We start from the raw sequence: 23184 nt of genomic DNA on the forward strand, positions 1-23184 counted from the left end.
ACTTTTCAAACCGTGAACTATGATACAACCTGTTCCTTTCCAGAATCACAGCTTCTAACAGTGCCTTCTCCGACTGCCCCATTTTTTAGCTCATTTTTAATGGTGCTACAAATTATTTCCACCTGTCACTAATGGAAGGTTCGAACTATAATAATAATTCTATCTTCTGTTCTTCCACAGTTCCTTCAGGACCCTACTAGGAAATAGTCTCAACTGTCCCATTAAGCCAGTCATTCGACTCCTTATGACCTTTACTATACTGCCACCGAAGCTGAATTCTCTCCTATCTCCAAAACCTGGGTCACAATGCTATCTGAATCCAGAAATACTCACTTTGTTCTGTTGAAAATTAAATAATTAGGAACTCAAGACGTTCCGAAGTTGGCTCTCCCTCCGTCTTGTTTTTCCCTCTCTATTCCTCATGCCTGTACACCGAGAATGAGCCTTTCAAAACCTTCCTTCTTAGGCTGACATCTCCCTAACTCATGGATCTGCCATCATCGCCCTGCTGAGGAACCAACTGCCCCGAATTCAAATTCCTTTTAAGACCCGTAACTCTCATTTCTCACTGCAATTGTTCTTACCCCTCCCCCAACATAACACACGCACACACACACGCTCTTATACTCCAGGTACACCCACCACAGGTGCCCATATGACTTCTTCCAGCCGACTGTCACTTTCCCAGGTTCTACTGTAAAAAGCCCATCCATTCTTCGAGACCAAGCTCCCATCCCTCCTCCTCCACAAGGCATGCTCAAATGCCCAGATCTGTCTGACTTGCCCGTGTTCTTCTAGTTAGTTCTCTGTATGGCAATAGCTCTACTTGTTAGCAGCCATGGTCTTACCTGTGCTGATTTTGCCTGTATACACACAACTATCTCAACACTAACAGCACAGGTCACCAAACCTTATTCACTTCTGTAGTCAAAGTTTCTACCACCGTAATTCACATATCTTATACAGAGGACAGGCAAATGTTTCCTCAGTTGAAGAGGAACAAGAATCCCCTTTTACGATTTATCAAAGTATGTACAATTATAAGCATTTACAATGTATTCATAAGCATTTACAATTTATCAAGTTTTTCATTCAACAGAATAAATAAAGGAAAATCACAGAACAATTTTAACTAAACAACAAAGAATGAATACTTTGTTATTTAATGTACAAGACTTACAGTACAACGTAAGATGCTCAAATTCACTCATAAAGAAATGTAAATTCAAACAACTAGACTTCACTATTCACCTATTAAATTGACAAAGATTTAAAACTTTGATAACACCAGTGTTAGTGAGATTTGGAAAACTATACACTCTCAGACACTGCTGATGAAGTACGAATTGGTGCTACTTTCTGGAAGACAATTTGGCAATATATATTGAAATGTGCACATACCTGGTGAACCAGCAATTTCCCTTAGAAATATGTACTCTCTGGCTAACGCTCACAGAAAAGTTACATGTACAAGGATGTACAATGCAGCATTGTTTAAAAATAGCAAAAACAGGGGAAAAAATTTAAATGCTTTTTAATGGAGACTGACTCAATTGTGCTGCATCCATAACATGGAATACTTCCCATCCGTTAAAAAAACAGGGAAACTCTACCACCTGATATGGCAATATTTCTAAGGTGATCAAGAAGCTTAAGTTGCTAAACTGTGTGTTTAGCATGATCCCATTTGCTTTTGATTTTAAGTACACAGAGTGGATACACAAACACACACACACACAATGTCACACTAAAAAAAAATCAGGATCGCACTAAATATACAGCTTTGTAACAGACGTGTATATATGTTTACATATACAGTTGTACATTTATATGTATAGAACATTTCTAGTAGGAAAAACTAAATAGCTATTACTTATGGAGCACAGGGGGGTGGGGGGGTGACACCATTCTACCGGGCTGGATCTTTTTTTTTTTTTAATCGTGAAAATACGTAACTTGTTGATTGTTAAGAACTAAAATTCTCTAGATCAAAATGATACCTTTTATGTCTGATATAAGACTGCTCAAATAGGAGCCCTAAACAGATGAAAAAACACTCAGAAAAAGAGAACACTCCTACTCCAATGACTCCGTATTCCATCAAGCCCAGTGATCCTCAGCAAAATGATCCAGTCCCATTACGGACACCCTTAGCAACAGAAGGCCAGCAAGTGCCAGTCTAATGCTACCAACCTCCGGCCACCAGAGAAGCCTCCATGAACCCTTCCAGGACTGCACCACAAGGAGACATTTCTCAAACATGCCCTTCATTTTCCTTGGGCAAGGGCACATGTGCCCGACCCTTCCCTCCCCGTCCCAAAAAGCTCTCTTATTAGTGCAGGTGCTACTCTCCAATGTTTAAAATGACAGCCAGCTAAATGATAAAAATAAAGCATTAACCTGATAACAGATAAAGGATATTCCTCTGGGAATATTTCCACTTTAAATCAGGGAATCCAGCTCTTACCTTAAGCTAAAGGAATGAATTCAACAGTGAGAACTGCAAACACACCAGAAGAAAAGGAAAGTAATAATTTGAGGACATGACCTCCCTTTGCTCCTTCTAAACATGCCAGATCAAAACCTACCTGTCATCTACCCTAACGCTGGAGATACCCTACCCTACCCACTACAGCACCGACACTAACTATATCTGAATTAAAACCTCAACTTCCCACCTTTAAATACTTATTTGACCAACTCAGGCTATTCTTCTAAGAGGCTAAGAAGACAGGTAAGTGAGCCAACCATTCACTACCAATGAGCTCACACATAAACAGCAACATATTTGAAAACAACAGATCTTCCTATAAAATCAAAAATGCAGTTGTACTCTATTCTCTGTCCCCTCTTCTGTAGAAAGAACAAAGAACTAAGAGCAGGAAAACATGTGCTAGTCCCCCAGACCTGCTTATTCTGAGGCACTGGTTAGTCATTTATTTTCTCTGCATCCCTTTCCTTCTCTAAAATGAGAGATGAACTATGTCAATGTTTCTCAAAATGTTTCTACTGCATCAGGATTACCTGGAGTCCAAATTAAGAAAGGGGATTCTACAGTGTCACCCATACTTACAGAAAGAGAAGTATCGGAGCTTGGGAATCCCACAACTTTGACAAGTTCTCCTGAAAACTGTTTGAGACCCATCAGTTCCTCAGGCCTCTACTTGACCTAATTATACGTTAGTTCAAAGAATCCTAGACCTTCCTCTTTTGTCAAACCCATGAAATAAAGAGGAAAATACTGGACAGAAAATGTTCAAATATCACTGCTATCATTCTCCTTGCAACTTCAGTGATTCAAACATTTACTGAAAACCTAACAAGATATTGCGATACTGAATCACAATATCCTAGTATTGCTTGCTGAGGATATGAGCACAAATACATACAGAACGGTCAAGGGGACTGCTAAAACTAAATCCAAGAGCTTAGATTTCAAATACTGTTTACATATAATAGTCACAGCAATCAAGAATCATGTTTCTATCAGAAAATACCGTCAGTAAAATAATGTGACCCAAAATTCCTTCACTACTAGAAGTTTAGTTACATTTTTTCGAATCTGACTACCTACGTATATACTCTATATACTATGTACTGAGAGTCTATTTCAATTGGTACACCATAGTTCAAAAGAGTAATTTGCTCAAAAGAGCAAATATGGAATATAAACTTATTAATTAGTGCAATAAGTTGTCTTTTCAAAGTTCATTTCTGTAAGTTTCTTCCAAAACATTTGAAAGTGTGACAGGCAATGTTTCATAATCCCCCCCACCCCGATTCTCTTCTTTCAGTAGAAACAGATTTTCAGCCAAACAGCCACCTACTGAAGACCACATATCCCAGCCTCCTTTGCAGCTACGTGTGGCCACCTAAGTTCTGACCAATGGGTGTGAACAAAAGTCACATATGCAACTTCCAGGTTTGTCTTTAAAGAGGGGATGTTCTCTCCCCACATCCTGTTCCTGGACTGTGAGTGTGGTGAGGAGCTGTCTTGAACTATACAGGAAATGGTGTCCCCTTGAGCATAGGAAAACAAGACGGAAGGAACCAAGGTGCCCTATATCTTGGAGCCACCACATCAGCCTTAGACTACTTATATGAGAGAGAAGTAAACTCCTTGTTTAAGCCACTGTATTTAGTCAGAACACAGGTCCAATCTTGTGTTCCAACTAATGCATATAGAAAGATTAAGTTACTAATAAATATTACATAACAGCTACTTACCAGCTCAGTAAAGCTGAAACTCTAATTATAAATTCTTGGGTAATCTCACTACTGAAATTATTGCTACTGTACCACTTACATTTATATGGCATTTTACACTTTTTGCAAAACACCGCATTACAGTATCTCATTTCACATTCTCAAAATCCTGGGCAAGGCAGCGGGGGCTCTGCACATCTGGATATAGGACACTAAAGCTCAGAAGCTACTTTGCCCAAGGCTGCAGAACTAAGGAGTGGTGCTCAGGCAGGATGTGGCACACAGGTTCCTCATTCCACCGTTCCATGTACATGTACATTTAGCTACACCTGTTATGTGCCAGGCACTGGGGTTACAGAATTATTCCTGTCCAGATGGACCTTACAGTTTAGTGGAGAGAGGGAGAGACAGACAATAAATAAGTACATGTACTTATGCGTACATATGAATAACTGTATAGCAACTTTTAGTAATGGCTGTCAAAAAAAGCAGAGTCTGTAAGAATGCATGGCCAAGGAATCCTACTTAGACTGGGGTTTGGGGAAGGCCTCTGAAGAAGTAGCATTTATGCTGAGACCATAAGGATGAGTATAAATGAAGAAGGGGAAAAGAGGGAGAAAGCTATTAAGAAATGTATGTGTGCTATCTCAGTCTTCACAAGAACCCCATGGTAAGTATCATCAACCCCATTTTACAGATGAAGAAACTGATACTTAGCAAAATCACTGTGCCTTAAGTCCACACTGCCAGTGAGTGGCAGGACTTGTTGAGATTCCAGACCTGCCTGACTCAGGAGGCTCTGCCTGGCACCATCTCACAGGCCAATACTCTCTCCACAGTTACCATGCTTCCTCAACTGCTATCTCTAACTTGCTATCAAGCAGATTTTGGATAGATGTCACAATTTGAGCATCTTCTTACCCAAATGCATGTGCTGAACTGCCAACCTTAACCACAAATATCCATAAAACTTAAAAAAATAATAAACTCTTTCCAGTCGAAGTTTTATATACTTAGAGAAATAAGGGGATTATTTAATGAACAGGTATGTTATTTAAAATAGAAGTGATGCTGAAACCAGTTTCATTCCATGTTAAACAAGTTCACTAAGCCCCTCTCCACAAAATGAATTTGAACAAGCAATCCAATTATGGGGAGATAAAACTGAAAATAATTCATCAAGAGTAAAGATACATTTTAAACTATTATGCACTATATATCAGATATGGGCACATGTCCATCAAACAAACAAAACTTTAACGGTATTACAAACTTTTAAAAGTCACCTTCTAGAAGAGAGGATACATAGCTCTGGGAGAAGAACCAATTGCTGAAAAGCCAAAATGGTTCTGTATTAGCAAAAAGTATGCCTACAAGGAACTACATTATCTTAATGTTCAATGTACCATAAGTTATCTCCAATGAAGGATTTTAACTTGTTATACAACTCTGCAAGTAGGATTTCAAAGCAAAACCATAACTTTTTAAAAACATTTAGCTGGTTTATACAATGCAATATTTCCAAGTCATTTTGTTTTCATACACCAAAAAATGAAACTAAGGCTGCCTGTAGCCACTAGGTTAGGAAACAAGACTTGTCTCTAATTGCCTAATATGAGCCTTAAATTAATTACTTTAGTCATGTGAAGTCAACATTTCACTTTCACATAACCAATGGTAAACTTTACAGCTCTAGCTTAACATTACAGCATTGACATAAGGCAAGATTTCAAATGATTTCTTTATTTAGAGACAACTGGGAAGAAATTTTAAGTAATTTAAAATAATTTGATGATTTTTCCAAGTAATTAACCACAAATTTTAACCCCCCCCCAAATTTTTAAACCAAATCTGTGCACGCCTTGGATTATGAATTACTATAATTTCTCTAGCCATCAAAACATCGTCCATTGTCAAAATGATATACGGTAAGAAGTCCTTCAAAAAACATAACCACTATGTATACATGTAAGGTGCTCACACAAAAGTAATAAAGTCACGCATTTCACCTTACAGGGCAAAGTGTGATAGTGTCAAGTTTCAGGTGATCATGTTTGATAGCTTCAAGTAATATCTTTACTTCTAAACAGAAAATACACAGAAGTATCTGGAGGTAAAACCACCAAAAAACTCAACAGAAAATAGTGACTCTTAGCTCACAGTTTAAATTACTGATAGTAATACAACAAAATTCTAAGACTACTAAAATTCTGGGAGAGAAAAGTCAAGTTCTTTATAAAGACTCTGGAAGTTTTGGGGTTCTGCTGGGTTGAGATAAAGTTTTTCTCGGGGGGGGGATAAAAAGAGAAACTGCTTGCGGGTGGGGGTGGGGGTGGGCATGTAGGAAATGTGAAAGTTCTTTGAGACAAAAGTGAATGTTAAAGCAAAGAAAATTTGGCACACACCTTACCACAAATAAATTCACAAATGAAGCCCCCTCTTCTATTAAGCTTATCTTTAAGATCATGTAGAAGGCAATTAATTCCCTTCTCACTCATAATAAAGTTACTTCTATTCAAGTTTTCTCCCCATGACTAGATAGTTGACAAGCATAAACATGCACGTGAAAACATCCCTGGGCATTCTAAACTTCTAAGCTTTTTTTTGTTTTGTTTTCAAGTAGTATCCAAGATTCAATACAAATTAGCATCTTCTTTCTTTGCATAGTTTCAAAACAAAACATATGCCAAAGGTCACTCTCACCACGTATTATAACAAGTTATCTTAAATTTGGTTTCATGGGGATTTGTAGCTCTACAAAAACCTATGTAAATTCTTTAAATACCAGTTGTTGCACTTACCACACTCCCCACCGCAACATCTCTAAGTCATACACACAAAAAAATCTCCATAAATGAAACTAAGGGGCAGATATCAGACAATATTCTAGAGGAGGAAAAAATTCTAAGCCAGGTTTTTTTTTAACATCTACATTCCCAAACAAGACACTGCATTACAATGGAACATCTTCATTCGTTCTGAATGTTAGTGCCCTTAAAAGAGGCTGGATTAACTCAATTTTTGAATCCCCAGGACACAGTAACTATGTATGTTTGTTAAGTTTCCATTAAATTCCACCGAAAAGTCTTTAAAAGAAATGTAAGAAACGATCTTAAACCTAAATTCCATATTCCAAACAAACACAAGATCTCACTAGATCACTCAGTCCATCTCCCACCCCTACCAATAAGGACCGTCCACTCACTTAATTCTATTCAAATCCATAATCTTTTTTAGATTTCAAAGGAGTGACTCTTCACCTTACAGACACAGGAGAGACCCTTCCTTCCAGGATAATTAACTTCTGAGCTTACGCTTCTTATGAACTTTTTATACTCAGTTTTACATTACAACTTGCTGTAGACATTGACAGGACTCAACTTTTTGGCAAGGTTTGAAGTCTAAATGAATTTGGACAGCCACCATAAACATCACTGCTATTCCAAGGCAAATCCTCCAAAAGCGCTGGGGTACTTTAAATGTAAGTCATATGTATACTAAAAATCTTAATATAACTGAGTGAACTTTTTTCATAACTGCAGTCTCTTTGAAACGATCTTCTTCCGTTTAAAATCTTAGCACCTGAAATTTTAATTCTCTTTCCACATTTATACTCTAGCTGAAAAAAATATTCTCGTAACTTATCAAGATATGAGAAGTTTACAAAACAAAAGCTAAAGGTAATTCCACTGAATTATGAAAACGCCCCCAAAATCAAAATATTAAATATATCCATTCTTAAATACTTTGTATATGTAAAGTGTAAGGGATCACAGAGAAAATCTTAAGTATTCAAAGATAAAAAGTAACTAAAAATAACTTTGCACAAAACTTTCTTATGACTCATCAATAGTTACATGACTATAATTAAATTTAAGTGTGAACAAAAACTCACTGAATAATATTTTTTAATTCCTTCCATTCAAAAATTGTCTACGTAGTTTGCTTGGGAGCGGGGGGGTGGGGGGGAGGACAGAAACTGACTACTTAGTTTCATTCAGAGGCCCTCACCTCAACCTTTCCTTTCCGCTTCCGCAAACCACAAAGTTAATTCCATGCAAAACACTATACGTGGACAGAAGCTCTAGGTTAGAACCCTGAGTCATTACACACAGATCGCTCCAAAATTTGCCAGTATTTACAATAATGAGTTATACCCTAGTGATTAAGAGCCCAGGCTGGCTACAGACTCCTGGTCCCAGCTGTATGACCTTGGATGAGTCACCGCTCAGTTTCCTCATCTGTGAAATGGGTAACAGTTCCTACCGGGAGGATAAGCGACTTAATTAACACACATAAGGCCCTGAAGAAAAGTGCCTGGCGCTATTCGTCCTAATCTTTAAATCAGTGTGAAAACAATGTTATAAGGTGTATTTTCTGACAACTTGGGCGGAATTCAAGAACCAAATGGTGCTGGCATTCAAGTACTGCACCTAGATTACAAGATCCACATCATCCAAGGGTTGGACGACAGGCACAGAGAAGTGGTCAGAGTCACTCACTCACTAATTCTGCCATTTTTAACTATTTCGGACCAGGGAGGGGCCTTTCGCTAAGTGTGAAGCTATTCAGCAGCTCCGGTGGCTCTAAACGACAGTGGGTCTGTGCCTATTAACAGACTTGAGAAGTTCCGTTGCAATACCCAGGTATCAATTATAATTTACGCATCCTCAGCCACCAATTCCTCCCGCTGCTAAACAAGTCATCAATCCACCTCGAGTGGCCGGGCTCACTTGCACTCACTGCACAACTTCGGAGCATGCCGAGTGCCCTGGCTCCAGCACACACCCCAAAAGGGCCACGCGGGGACCGGGCTCGCGACCTTCCCCGGCGCCTAGCCCGGCAGCCAGCCCCATTTTCTTAACCCGCGCATTGTCCTTGCGGAGAACCCCGGCCGTTCCCACACTGGTGGGGACCAAGAGGAGGGACGAGGGAGGAGCTGGGGGAAGAGGATGAGGAGGAAGAGGAGGAGGAGGAGGAAGACAACCTCCTCCCCTTCGCTCGGGCGACCAGTGAAGGTCTGGCGCTTTCTCCGACCCCCAGGCCCCGGCTCCCGGGAGGCCGCGGCCCCATCTCCCACCCTCCGCAACTTTCCCTCCGCTCGCACCCGCCTCTCCTCCGGGACCGGGCCTGTCGGGTTCCCTCCCCCGGCGGCCGGCCCCGGGCCGCGGCGCCTCCTCCTAAAATGGCAGGTCCCTCCCTCCGCCCGGCCGGCCTCGGCACGGGCCCGGTTGCAGGCCGCGGGGGGAGCCGGGCGCCGGGCCGGGCCGGGCGGGGCCGGGGCCGCGGCCGGGCCGGGCCGGACACTCACCGAGACGATGGCGGGGCGCTCGCGCCGTTCCCTCCGGTGAGTCTCTGCCTCGGGCTCTCGCCGCTGCGCTCTCGCCTCGGCCTCCGCAGCCAGCGCCGCCCCGGCCTCCTCTCTCCGCCCCCGGCGCTCCCGGCTCTGCGGCCGAGCCGCAGCCTCCTCAGTCTCTCTCCGGCTCGCGGTTCCAGCGGCGCCTGGGGCCGGGGAGGCGACAGCACCCTCCCCGGCAAATACCGCAGTCCCCGGACCCCGACTCCCGGCGGCGGGGCCGCGAGGCCCGGCCCGGCGCGGAGGGCGGCGGCGGCGAGGCCGGGCGCCGAGTCGCGGCCGCTGCCGGTGGCTTCTTCCCGAGGAGGATTTTGTAAATCTCACAAAATGGCGCGCGCTCCAAACCTGCGCAGCGAGAAGCGCCGGGGCCCGAGCGGCGGCGGCGGCGGCGGCTCCTCCGCCAGGAGAGCCCGAACCGCCCGCCCCCGAGTCCCCGCACAGACAGACAGACACTCACACACACTCACACACACACGCACGCACACTCGTCCTCGCACACGCTCACTCACATACACACTCTCACACTCACACCGGTCCCGCCCGCTCGCCGGCGGCGGCAGCGGCACCAACAGCAGCAGCAGGAACAGCAGCAGAAGCGGCGGCGGCGGCGGCGCCCGCACCCCCCGCTCGGCGTGTCCGCTCCCTGAGCCCGTCCCGGGCCGCGATCAGCAGCAGCGACGGCAGCAGTCTCCCCGGATCCCCCCGCCGCTCTTGCCGCCGCCACCCCCGCCTCACTCCAATGGGGCTTTTTATTATTATTCGGGCGGGAAGCGAAAGGGTTTAAAAAAAAACCAACCAACAAAATGGCGACGGACCGACCCGGTCGCTATAGCAACTGTCAATCAAAACGCAAAACCCAGGCTGACGTGCTGACGTCCTCCTCCCGCCCCCCGGCCCCAAGCCGGAGGGCGGGGCCTGTTGCTCGGGCAACGGCAGATTCCGTTCCCTCCTTTCCCTCTCCCCGTCCGTCCCCAACCAACCACCCAACCCCCCTCAGGTCACGTGAAGGATAAATTCGGAGTTCGGGCCCGCTACGAGTGTCAGAGGAGGGCGCGTGATTCGCTCGGGGGGAGGGGAGAAGAGGGGGATGGCCGGGCCGAGGTAGAGAAGGGGAAAAGGAAGGAGGGCGAGGCGGCGGCCCGGCCTGTGCGCGAGCGCCCGCCTCTTCCCCGGCCGCCCGGCCGCGCCCCGCCCCGCTCCCGCCGCGCCCGCCGCGCCCGCGCCGACTGCGGCCCGCAGAGCGCGCGCGGGCCCCGCGCCACCGCCCTCGCAGCCCAGCGCTTCCGCGTCGTGCGCCCGCAGCCCCGCCTGCTCCGGGGGGAGGGGGGCCGGACTCTGAGGCCGCGTGGGGACCCGGGGAACCCACCCCCCGCGCGCCCGGGCCGGGGGTTCTCACCTTCATCCCCGGGGAGCGCGCCAGCCGCGCACGTCCGCGGGTTTAAGCTGTTCTTCGAAGGGCTCGCGTGCCCCCCTCGCCGGAAAATGCCCACGGAGGCTGCGGCGGGGGGTGGGGAAGAGGCCGCCTCCGCGTTTCAGACATCTCAGGAATTCCGGACGCTTCGCCCGCATTCACGATGCCCCTGCGGCTGACACCTTGATTAAATCCTGTCTCTCGGTCTTTGAGGCGGCCAATGCAAGCGTACAGGAATTATGGACGGAGCCATCATAAAAACTTTAGGCTGTGCAGGCTCTCCCAGGCATTCCCACGGATTTCAACCCCCACCTCCCGCCTTTCCGGGCACAGCCTTCCTTCCCCGTCGGAATTCCCCGAAAATTAATCGTCTTAAGCTGTTACTGTATCTTTGTCCAACTCCCTGATTTTCTTTTTCATGTACCGTCTCAGTTTCCAGATTCTAGATCCGCCCACAATTTATTAATATTCTGGCCTTGGTTTATCTTTGTTTTATCTAGACCTTCTTCCTGACTAAATATTGCGAGGTGTGCTCCCCAGGCATTAAAACCTAGGTATGCTAGTAGCCCTGCTGTGCTGGCTACTATGTAATTAGTAGGCAGCCACTGTCTGAAATTATACTTTGTATCAAGTCTAGTAAAATGGCATTTAATATGATGGTAAAAAGGATATGATACATAATATTTTACTCTTATTCACCAGTTTATGGATTTATTTCTAAGCTTGTTTTTGCAATCTTATGATAATGTATCAATTTTTTCGGAAGCTTAAACCGTTCATAAGTGCAGTGGCTGCAGATACAATCTTACAGGTGTAAAGAAAAACAACCCTATGGCCTATATGGGAGAAGAATCTAAAAAAAAGCGGATGTATGAATATGTCTAACTGTTTCACTTTGCTGTACACCTGAAACTAACACAACATTGTAAATCAACTATACTCCGATAAATACAATGTTTTGAATCTTTTAGTACAAATCAAAAGGAAAAACAACCCCGTTATAAATACTGGTCTCTAGCCTGTGTGACTGGAGAAAAGACACTTGAGTTTTTCCAACAAATGTTTCCCTCCTACAGTTATTAGAACCTTGATATACTAAGGCAACCATTCAAATTAGCACAGGCCATGAAAGAAACCAGACTAAACTTAAGATAAATTAGGCAAAAAGTAAGCAAATAACTTACTTCAGACTGATTCTCATGGTATCAAAAGTTGCCATGACTATCAAAAGTTCTTTTAGAGTGCCGACTTTTTCAAAATTAGTAATGCAGTTAAAGTCCACATTCAACTCGATTGTTTTGAAGGAAGTGGCGAAGAGTGTCCCTATTGGGGTGAGAGATTGCAATCTTGACTCTGCCCAAACTTACACTTCCACCTATACAACCAACTCCTTCCTCCCTCCTGCTTCTCTTCTCCCGGCTCCCACCGCCAAACCCACCCCCATCCACCACAGTTTCACTTCTATCAGGACACTTAAGCATCTGCAACCTTTAACACTAAATTAAATTTGAGTCCATTTTTTATTGCTGGTAGGACTTCCCTGGTGGCGCAGTGGTTAAGAATCCGCCTGCCAATGCAGAGGACGTGGGTTTGAGCCCTGATCCGGGAAGATCCCACATGCTGCAGTGCAACTAAGCCCGCGAGCCACAACTACTGAGCCCGTGAGCCACTGCTCACTGCTGAAGCCTGTACTCTGCAACAAGAGAAGCCACCGCAATGAGAAGCCCACGCACCGCAACGAAGAGTAGCCCCCGCTCACCGCAACCAGAGAAAGCCTTTGCGCAGCAGCAAAGACCCAACGCAGCCAAAAATAAAAATAAATAAATTTATTTTAAAAAATGTTTATTGCTGGTAATGAAGGAAACTTGCATAAGTAATCTTCTAGATAACCTGAAAAGAATATGACAGTGTCTCAAGAAATGTGCCCTTGTCTTCAGTCAAGTCCATCTAGAAGGTTATCAGGGTGAAGCAGAATCTTGAGTTTATAGTCATGCAGTAATAGAAGGCATTGCTGGTCTTCATATCTAGAAGGCTGCACCCTTTCTCCCCTCCACCCCACCGCCACCACCATGCCTCCTCCCAGTATGACAGCCTTAAACAACGTTGATCAATAAAATAAGCTGTCCAGGTTGGAATGCTGTAAAATGGTTTTATACAAGCTTCACCTAAAAAGTAACCTGTGAATTATGCTAATCCCAAGCATGTGAAGACATGTAGGCAGGAAGGACTCTGGTACAGATGCCAGTTTAGTCTTGACTAGGTTCAGTGATTAAATCCTTGCTCTCATCTGAGAATCTTCCCATCAGGTCCACTGACAGATGTATTACAAATATATCTAGTCATAGAAATTAACATCTACAAGCAAAGACCCCCAAATCACAGATGGTAACAGCCTGCACATACCCAGTACATTCTAGGGTATCTCTAAAACTCAGCAACATTACATCCCCGTTATACCAGTGAGAAATCAAGTCCTGAATAATTAAATAACTTTCCCAAGGTCATACCACCAGTAAGTGGTAAAGCCAAGATTTAAACTCATGTGTAATTGCAAAGCCTATGTTCTTTCCACAACACCAAAATGATGCAAGATTATTTGGAGATAGGGTTTTTACAGAGGTAATCAAGATAAGGTCATTGGAGTGAGCCCTAATCCAATGACTGATGTACTTATAAAAAGGTAAAATTTGAACACACAGACACAGGGAAGATGATGTGAAGACACAGGGAGAACGCCACCTACACCTGAGGCTGCCAGAAACTGGCAGAGAGGCTTGGAACAAGATTCCGTTTTGGACTTCTAGCCTCCAGAACTGTGAGACAATACCACCTGGTTGGTGGTATTTGGTTATGGCAGTCCCGGCAGACTGATACACTGATCTAAGTCCAGATGCCAGGGGTTTTTTTGCTGGTTTCCAAATCTGTTCATGACCACTCTTGGTGGTGTACCATACTAAGCCCAAAAGTTCAGTAGTTGGAACCCCACTGGGAGTTATAACCCAAACATTCCAAGGATAAACAAGCTAACCAAGAATCCTATCTTTGAGCCTCATACCAGGTGACAAGGTGCACAATTTACACTTCATGCCTGGACAGTGGTGAGGACACCCTTGCTCTTCTCACAGACTTCTGAGTGAAAGTTCTTGATTGTTCCCTCATACAAGCTTTATTGTTTGTTCTGATTTTAAAAGTAATTCATGTATATCAAACAGATTAAAAAGAAACAAAATAAATTAAAACAAGAGAGGGGCCTTATTTAAGCTGACAAATGTAGTATGCTGAATGGACCGAAAAGTTAACACTCAGTTCTCTACAGTGGAGGTCCAAAGCCAAAAAATAAAAGTAATATATGGTCATTACAGACAGTTTTACAATATGGAAAACAATAGAAGTAAAGATTATTCATAGATACCACCCAGAGGTAAACCTTGTTATTAGCTTCATACTGGAATAAGTCCTCCCAGATTTTCTTAGGGAGACATGAGCTCACACACACACATACAACATACAGAAGTACCTTTTATGCCTTTTGCCTTTTTTACTTAGTTATGCTGTGACTAAACTTCTGCATTAATCAATTGAAATTTAGATAGTTATTTTAAAAGCTACAAGTATTCCATCAGTTGAACGAACCATAATTAATTTAATTGCTCCTCTAGTTTTTTTTAAGGACGTTTTCCTCTTTTTTTGTTATTACAAATAAAGCTGCATAAACAGCCCATATATACATTTTACACACCTGTCTAGTTATTTCCTTAGTATAAGGGCATGTATCCTTAAAAGGCTTGATTCATGTTGTGAACATATCCCACAGAAATGATTTCACCGATTTGCACTCCTAAAAGTAGTATGTGAGATGGCTTTTTCCCACACTCTACCACACCCTCTTGTTTTAATTTGCATTTCTTTGACCATTTAGTATCTTCTTTGTATATATGTATATATATGTTTATTAGCTATTTGTGCCCTGCTTGTGTATATCCTATGCCTGTTTGGGGGAAAAGGAAATATATAATGTCATATATATCGATTGTAATTTTTATCGATTTCTTTTTTTTTTTTAGTTACTGCAAAGAATAAGGAGGAGGAGAAAAAGGAAGGAGGAAGGGGGGAGGGGATGAAGGAAGAGGTGGAGGAGAGAGGGAAGAAAGGGGGGAGGAGAAAGGAGAGGGGGAAGAAAAGAAGAAAAGAAAACTCGCAGGCCATATGCTGTTGTTAGGCTAGTATATGATATCAACACCAGACATTCATCACCACAGTCAATTTACCTGTGGCCATCTCTCCTTGGATCTAGCCCAGACTTCTTTCCTGCTCTCAGCCTCACTGCCCTCAGCATCCCTGCCTCCTCTTGAACAGGCACTGGGACCAAATGCTCTGCTGCCATTATCCTAGCATCAATGAGGTTGCCTACAAGGTTGTTTTATCCCAAGATGGGGTTCTAATGGTGTCATTTTTTAAAAGGAGGACAATACAATATTCATTACTTTCCTAACCTGTAAGAATGTTTACCAGTATTATTTCATGAATTATCATTAACATTTTCTTTTTCTGTGACATCAAGATAAAGGTTGAATAGAAAATGTGAAATTGTGGTTTAAATTGGATATTTGCACTGTTTGGGGATATCTTGAAACAGTATTTTGCAACATTTTGGCAAGACTTGAAAAGAAATACACTTTAATATATTGATTCATACATATATATAATACCCTCCTTGAAATTAACAGGTTGAGGAAAAATACCCTAATGAAACTGTGAAAAACAATTAAGTACATGGAATTAAATATTAAGTAGGTGGCAAAGAAATCTACAAAGGCCACTTACTTCAGTGGTTCATTAGCTCAACAGTTTTGGAGAATTTTGGCTATTTTCTTGGCACTTTAATGTAGGTATGTAGTGGACATCATTTAATATTCCTACAGTGTTTTTTGGTATGTCCACTTCCTGCTATTTTCCAATGTTTGCTTCAATTCAGTGCAAAAGATATTTATGTGGGTATAGCAGTGGTATTAGTTTATTACATTGTATTTGCATGTCTAAACTATAAGTGCTTTTAGGGCAAGGTTCCTATATTTTCATCTTTATATCACCATATCTGGCATACCATAAATACTGTTTTGCTTTGTATTGTTAAATGAATGATGATCTACTGCTATTTCCTTCCTATTTTCCTACGTGAGGTTTTTGGCAATCGTAAAACTTTACGAGAAACTGTCCATTGATTTGTACAGAAGTGGGAAATGTTCTCTTCTGATCTTAAAATGGATAGAATTTCTCTAGTGCCAGGGGAAAGATTGTTGCAGGGCAAAGCTGGAAGAAGAAGATTCCACTGAAGAGATACAGTAATGTTAGTGATTACCATGGAGCTAGTTCTATTTCATCAGTGTTTCTCAAACCAGTGTTCCTGCACAGTCCGCAGCTCACCCCAAGTACCTCCAGTTTGAGAAACCATAGATTAGGGCATTCTCACTGGACAGAGGTTTAGGCAGGAATTCTGTGTGGCTGAGTCTTTTAGCTTCTATATCCCAAACACAAAAATAACAGCCTTCTGTCTGCTTGTACAGCAGCTTAAGGGCAGAGTCAAATAACCAAACCATTTGTGAAGGTCAACAAAAACGCCTGTCCTTTCCCATGTCTAAAAGCAATTCCAGAATTTTAAAAGCAAAAATTATTTATTATGTTTCCTTTTTAAATCTATAACATAAAGAGTATAAAGACTAGGACAAAAGGAACCACTAATCCCATTATAATGACTGTTTATTTTAAAAATAACAATTCAAGCTTATGGTTTGAAAATCCAAACAGAACAGAAAAGAATGACATAAAGAGTAAAAGCCCCCTCCCAGCCTCTCGGCTTGTTCCTCCTTCCCCCTCCTTCTCAGGGCTGCAGAAGACTCTTTCTCAAATTCAGTATAATATCACCTGCTAAACACCTAAAGGGCTCTCACTGCTTTGGGGATAACACTCCTACTCCTCAGTTTGTCACCCAGTCCTCTCATGATCTGACCCTCAGGCCTTCTTGGTAGAGGCATCCCCAACTGAGGCCCCCAGAACACTGTTCTCTCTTTTGGAAGGTCTCATTCCCTCATCAAAGCATTTCTCTTCCTGCATCTTCATCGTAGGTTTCCTTTTCCATCTGCCAGGAGGAAAGGAAGCTCTTCAAGGGCAGAGACCTAGCTCACCTGGCTTTTTTTTTTTTACCCCCAGTGCTTGAAATATACTGGCAACCAAGTAAATGTTTTTGTAAGAATGGAGTCACCATCGAATTGCGAAACAGCTGAAACCAGGAAATGGTTAAAAGCAAGAGAAGCCCACTTCACTCTGGGCTTGAAAGGGGGTGGCCATCTGCTTCCGGCCTTCCTCTCTGTCCCACGGTGGATGCAGGCTTCCTGCAGATTGGGAGGGAGCCTGCGTGGGAGAGTTATAAACCCAGAGGTGTTTTCAGGGAAGTGGGTCAATATCATGGGACCCGCTGACTTGCTTTGCTAGAAAGGCCAGGTGGGGTGGGTCCCCCAGGGGTGCAGCTGGGAGTCGCTCACCAGAAGATGATGCTGGGCAAATTCCTGGAGCCAAAAGGGAACCTGACATTTCATTTCAGTGCGCCAAGCCCAAACACACTAAGAGGAAGGCAAGGATTCGAGGTGGATGCCAGAAACAGGAATAATTTCCTGGGCTATGTGCTTTCCAGCTAGACAGATAGAGTGGAGGCTCAAAGCCCAGCGTTCCGGGGGTCTAAGTTGACAGGGTCGAAGGTATATATGAGGCAGAGGGATAATGTGGCAGGTAGAGTCATTCAGACCGCCAGGGACGGGCGCCCTGTCCTGAGCAGAAGTCACCTGAGACATCATGGAATCCTAGGACGTTAGACTTGGAAGGGGTCCCGCCCTCACCTGTCAGACCCCTAATCGTGAAGTCGCTGCTATGGCGTAGAAAGGATACACAGGAGACCTTACCTGTTAGCTGTACAGCAACATTCTGTTCACATTAGTCACTGGGGACATTTTCATTGCCTTGCAGTGAAGCAGGGCACAGGCAAAATCCTGTGAGTCTGGACTTTCAAGAAGGGACTGCTGACCTTAACAGAGCAATAACAGCAACTGGAAAAGTGAGCGGTTGTAGGGACTGTGAACGTGAGCCTCTGGTCCAGCTCCACTACTTCCCAGCTGTAGGAACTTAGGTGGTTTACTCATCCTCTCTGAATCTGTCCTCTCATTTTATTTAATTTCATTTATTTATTTTTAGGTATGTGTAGTTTATTCTATGTATTTATACTTCAATAAAGTTACTACTACCAAAAAAAAGCCTGCATCCCTAACTTTGTTCTCTCTTTTTTTTTTGGCGGTACGCGGGCCTCTCCCATTGCGGAGCACAGGCTCCGGACGCGCAGGCTCAGAGGCCACGGCTCACGGGCCCAGCCGCTCCGCGGCATGTGGGATCTTCCCAGACTGGGGCACGAACCCTTGTCCCCTGCATCGGCAGGTGGACTCTCAACCACTGCGCCACCAGGGAAGCCCTGTTCTCTCATTTTAAAAGGGGGATTTTTTTAATACTTTGTGAACTGTAAATTATTATATAAATATTGAGCCCTGATACAAATAATAATAAATAAGAGATTTGCCTCCAAATTTTTGCTTTTGAAGCCTTTTCCATGACATCTTTCCCTTCAAAAAATAATGAATAAATCACTTCTTCTGTGTTTTCAATACTCTCAGGTCTTTCTACTGTAAGCGTAAGTGATTTTTAGTCTGCGTTTAAGCATCTTCATGAGCTAGAAACTCACTACCTCCTGAAGCGGCCCTTAACTGTACACACCATGAACTGACCTCCCTACACTTTCCACCCACCCTTTTGGGACCACAAAGACCAAGTCTCACTCCTCCTCCAAATACCAACCTACAAATATTGGAAGAAAGCTGTGATTTTCCCACCTGAATCTAGTTTTTCTCAGGAGCTAAACGTCTCCTTTTCTTTCAACACTTGCCCTGGCCAACCCACCACCCTTCAAGCAGCTCCCCTCGAGGGCATCCTTAAGTTGAAACATTGGAAACAACCTAAATGTCCAGCAGTGGGGGCTTGACTAAAAAATGTGGCAAATCATGTCAAAATAGGGACTTCCCTGGTGGCCCAGTTGTTAAGACTCTGCACTCCCAGTGCAGGGAGCCCAGGTTCGATGCCTGGTCAGGGAACTAGATCCCTCATGCCACAACTAAATGAGCCTGCACGCTGCAACTAAAGGAGCCCGCACGCCACAACAAAGATCCTGCGCAGCCAATAAATAGATATATTTTTTTAAAATCATGTCAAAATAAAACACATAATAAAAGAATAAATGAAGTAGTAGATTTGGTATGACTTCAATTTTGTAATGAAAATTATATATATTAAAATAAATATTTGTAATATTTATCACAGGGTGGTACAATTATAGGTGGTATTTCTCTTTTTTGTGCCTTTTTTCAAATTTTCTACAATGAATTACTGGTCATTAGGAGAAAAAAATAGACCCTATGTCCCTTTAGTTTTTAACCTAATGAATCAGGTTCTAAATCTTGGGAATATCATAAAATAGGCCTCTTCCCACGTCTCATTTCAGAAATAAACATGTGGCAGTAAGCCCAGAATACCAGGAGCCTAGCGGGCATCCAACAAGTATTTGTTTCCTTCTTTACTTCACTAAGTTCTTGAGAACTATTCTCATATCCTCCCTTCTCATTAAAATTTCCTTCATCTGCTTCCTATGTCTGGACTTCGATTCCATGTTACAAAACACATTCTCTGTACCTCCAGCTCTGTCCAAGCAATTGACTTGTGGCAGGGCGGGGGAGGACGGGGCTCTGATAGACACCAGCTCCAACAAAAAGAAAGAAAAAATTGGATATTTCCTTAATACCCATTTAAGAGCGGGAAAGCAATTAGAAAGTAGATCATTTAAGTAAAGGAAGATGGGGAAACACCATCAAGTTGGTATCCAACCAGTTATTCAACAGGATGATGGTACAAATCATCATGCAACAAATATCGTCTCTTGCTTACCCCAAAGTTTAAGGAATTGGCTCACTGAGTTTTTAACAGTAACGAATTGGAGAGGTGAGTCAATCTACACCTCCCACCTCCGTCCTTCTCACAGATGAGAAAATGGCAGCCAAGGGGGGGCTATGAGATTTGCCCTAAGTTGACCCACTTAACTATCGAACCTAGGAAGGTGGGGGGAAAGTCCTTCCACCCCTACAGGGGAGCCTCCAGGTTCAAGACTGTTGGTGATCTCGGGCCACCTTTAGTGCTTGTGTTATTTCCTTCAAATTGCTGCAAGCACTTTGTAAATTCTCTCTCAAAACCTGATGGAAGGAAGGCAGAAGAGATGGAGAGAGCCCTGGACTAGGCTTCAGGTGGCCTGTCTCTCCCCCGACTCTGCAGTTAAGTGGGTCAACTTGGGGCAAATCTCATAGCCCCTCTAGGCTGCCATTTTCTCATCTGTGAGAAGAACAGAGGTGGGAGGCGTAGATTGACTCACCTCTCCAATTCGTTACTGCTAAAAACTCAATGAGCTAATTCCTGAAACTTTCGGGTAAGCAAGAGAATATTTGTTGCATGATTTATACTATCATCCGATTGAATAATTGGCTGGATACCAACTTGATGGTGTTTCCCCAACTTCCTTTACTTAAATGATCTACTCTGTAATTGCTTTTCCTCTCTTCAGTGGGTATTAAGGAAATATCCAATTTTTTCTCTCTTGGCTTATAGCCATGGCTTCTTGTCCCAGAGGTTTCTGAGCCTGTGAATAATTATCTGGTTTAAGTTAAGGATGCCCTGAAGGTAATAACATACTTTGCTCATGGTTCAACTTTGCCTGTACTTCCTCTGTAAAGTTCTCCCCTCGAAAACAATCTGCAATGATAACATTACCAACAATACCACTTTACATTTATACAGAAATTTTTGCTAGAATATCTTTCATGTTTCTTATACCAGTGATCAATACAGGTTTTAGCAAGGAATAAGTAAGTGTCAAGTAAGTGTCCTCAGTTATGTTTGAGTGGCTCCTTAGAACAGTTTTCTAACCCTACCATTTCATTTTCCAATTAATCTGTGGCAAACATATGGAAAGAATTGATTTTTGTATATTGACCATGTATCCCAGAGTTTTGCTTAATTCATTAATTACTTTTAATAGATTGTAAATTCCTTTAGATCTTCTGTGTACACAACTTATCTGTAAATAATATTTTACTTCTTCATTTTCAATCTGTGTGCTTTTTATTTCTTTTTTCCCATGATTGTACATACTTGAACCTCAGTATAATGTTGAATATAAGTGGTGATAGCAAACGTTTTTGTCTCGCCTGATCCTAGAGGGAAAAGCATTCAGTATTTCATGATCTAGGATTTCATATATTAGCCATAGGCTTTCCAGATACTTTTATCAAATGCAGGAAGTTTCCTTCTATTCCTACTTTACTGTGTGTTTTTGTGATGAACAGGTGTTGAATTTCACTGAGTGACTTTTCTGAATCTATTGAGAGGATCGTATGGCTTTCCTCCTTTATTTTGCTAGTGATTTTTTGTTAATAATAGCTAATTTTTTGTTTAAGATTTTTGTGTTCATCAGAGATATCGGTCTGTAACTCTCTTACAATGTTCTCATCAGGTTCTGTTCTCAATGTTATGCTGGCCTCATAAAATGAGTGAGGAAATATTCCTCTTTTCTCCTTCCTGTGAAAGAGTTATATAAGATTGGTATCATTTCTTCATTAAATTTTCAAAAGAATTTAACAGTGAAGTCAGTTGGGACTGAAGTTTTTATAGAGGGACTGTTTTTAATAACAGATTCCATTTCTTTTTTCATCGTGTACTTATGGCACTATAATTACATAGATTCTATTTTACATAGAATCTATTTTACATAGAATCTATTTTACATAGATTACATAATTACATAGATTCTATTTTACATTCTACATAGATGGTGTAGCCTGATGATCTTTGCCTTTGAATTATAATTTGATCCATTTTAATTTAATGTCTGATATGACTGTTTTTAATAACAGATTCCATTTCTTTAAACAATATGCAAATACTCAGAGATTATACTCCTTCTTGTATCAGTTTTTGATAAATAGATTTTTTCAAATAATTTCTCCATTTTATCTAACCTGTCAAATTTATTGACATAAAGTTGCTCTTAATTTCCTCTTATTATCCTTTCCTTATCTGTAGGATCTGTGGTGAAATCTAAGTTTTCATGACTGGTATTGATAACTTGTGTTTTCACTCATTTTTATTCAACAGTCTTGTAAACATTATACTATTTTTTTAATCTTTTAATAAAGATTGGTCATGTTGATTCATGGTCATGTTGATTCTTGTCTATTGCATTCTGTTTTTTCCATTTCATTGATTTAGGGCCTTTTTAAAAGTATTTCTGTCCTACTTACTTTTGGTTAAATTTGCTCTTATTTTTCTAAGCCTTTTCAGATTGAAGTTTAGGTTATTAGCTTTCACCATGTCTTCTAGTTTGCACATTAGAACAATATATTCCCCTGTCAAGCCCTGCTCTGGCTATACCCCACACATGTTGATGGATTATATTTTAATTATCATTTCAAGTCAAGATATTTCTAATCCATTGTGCTTTTTCTTTAACACATGGGTTAAGAATGTGTGGCTTAATATTTACAGATAACTACTTAGTTTTGTTATTGATTTCAACTTTAATTCCACTATAGTAAGAGAATTCTCAGCGTGATTTCAATCCTTTGAAATTTTTTAAGACTTGCTTTGTCACTCAATGTACAGTCTATTTTGGTGAATATTTCATGTGCACTTGAAAAACACTTTCAGCCTAACTCTGCCTTTATGTTTAAAGTGTAACTCTGTGAAATAGTATATAATTGGATCTTTTCTTATTGAGCCTGATGATCTTTGTCTTTCAATTATAATTTGATCCATTTTAATTTAATGTCTGATATGACTGAATTTATGCCTCCATCTTGCTATTTGTTTGCTACTTATGCAGTCTGTTCCTTGTCCCTTTGTTTCCTTTTCTTTTTTTCCTTTTACTAATTTCTTTTGGGTAAACCAAAGAAATGTATAACTCCATTGTATTTCCTCGATTTTCTTTCCAGTGTCATCATTTTGTGATTTTAATAGTTTAAATGGACACAGATTCTTGATAAGCAAGGAGTGTGGTACTGAATAAGAATCACATGGA

General features: G+C 42.1%; 1 protein-coding gene across 4 annotated transcripts in view; it reads right to left on the reverse strand.

Moving 5' to 3' along the window:
• Window positions 1-11304, reverse strand: part of DYRK1A (dual specificity tyrosine phosphorylation regulated kinase 1A) — a 146623-nt gene extending 135319 nt beyond the window's left edge. For 2 of the 4 annotated variants that reach the window (XM_081234253.1, XM_081234256.1), the window contains exon 1: window positions 9518-9781. The gene's annotated coding sequence lies outside the window, so the exon portion shown is untranslated. Of the gene's footprint in view, window positions 1-9517; window positions 9782-10958 lie in introns of those variants that run through there. The other 2 variants (XM_081234254.1, XM_081234257.1) reach the window with 2 other exon arrangements.
• Window positions 11305-23184: the final 11880 nt, after the last annotated feature.

This window comes from Mesoplodon bidens (assembly GCF_964165515.1).
Source record: "Mesoplodon bidens genome assembly, chromosome: 5".
NCBI lineage: Eukaryota > Metazoa > Chordata > Mammalia > Artiodactyla > Ziphiidae > Mesoplodon > Mesoplodon bidens.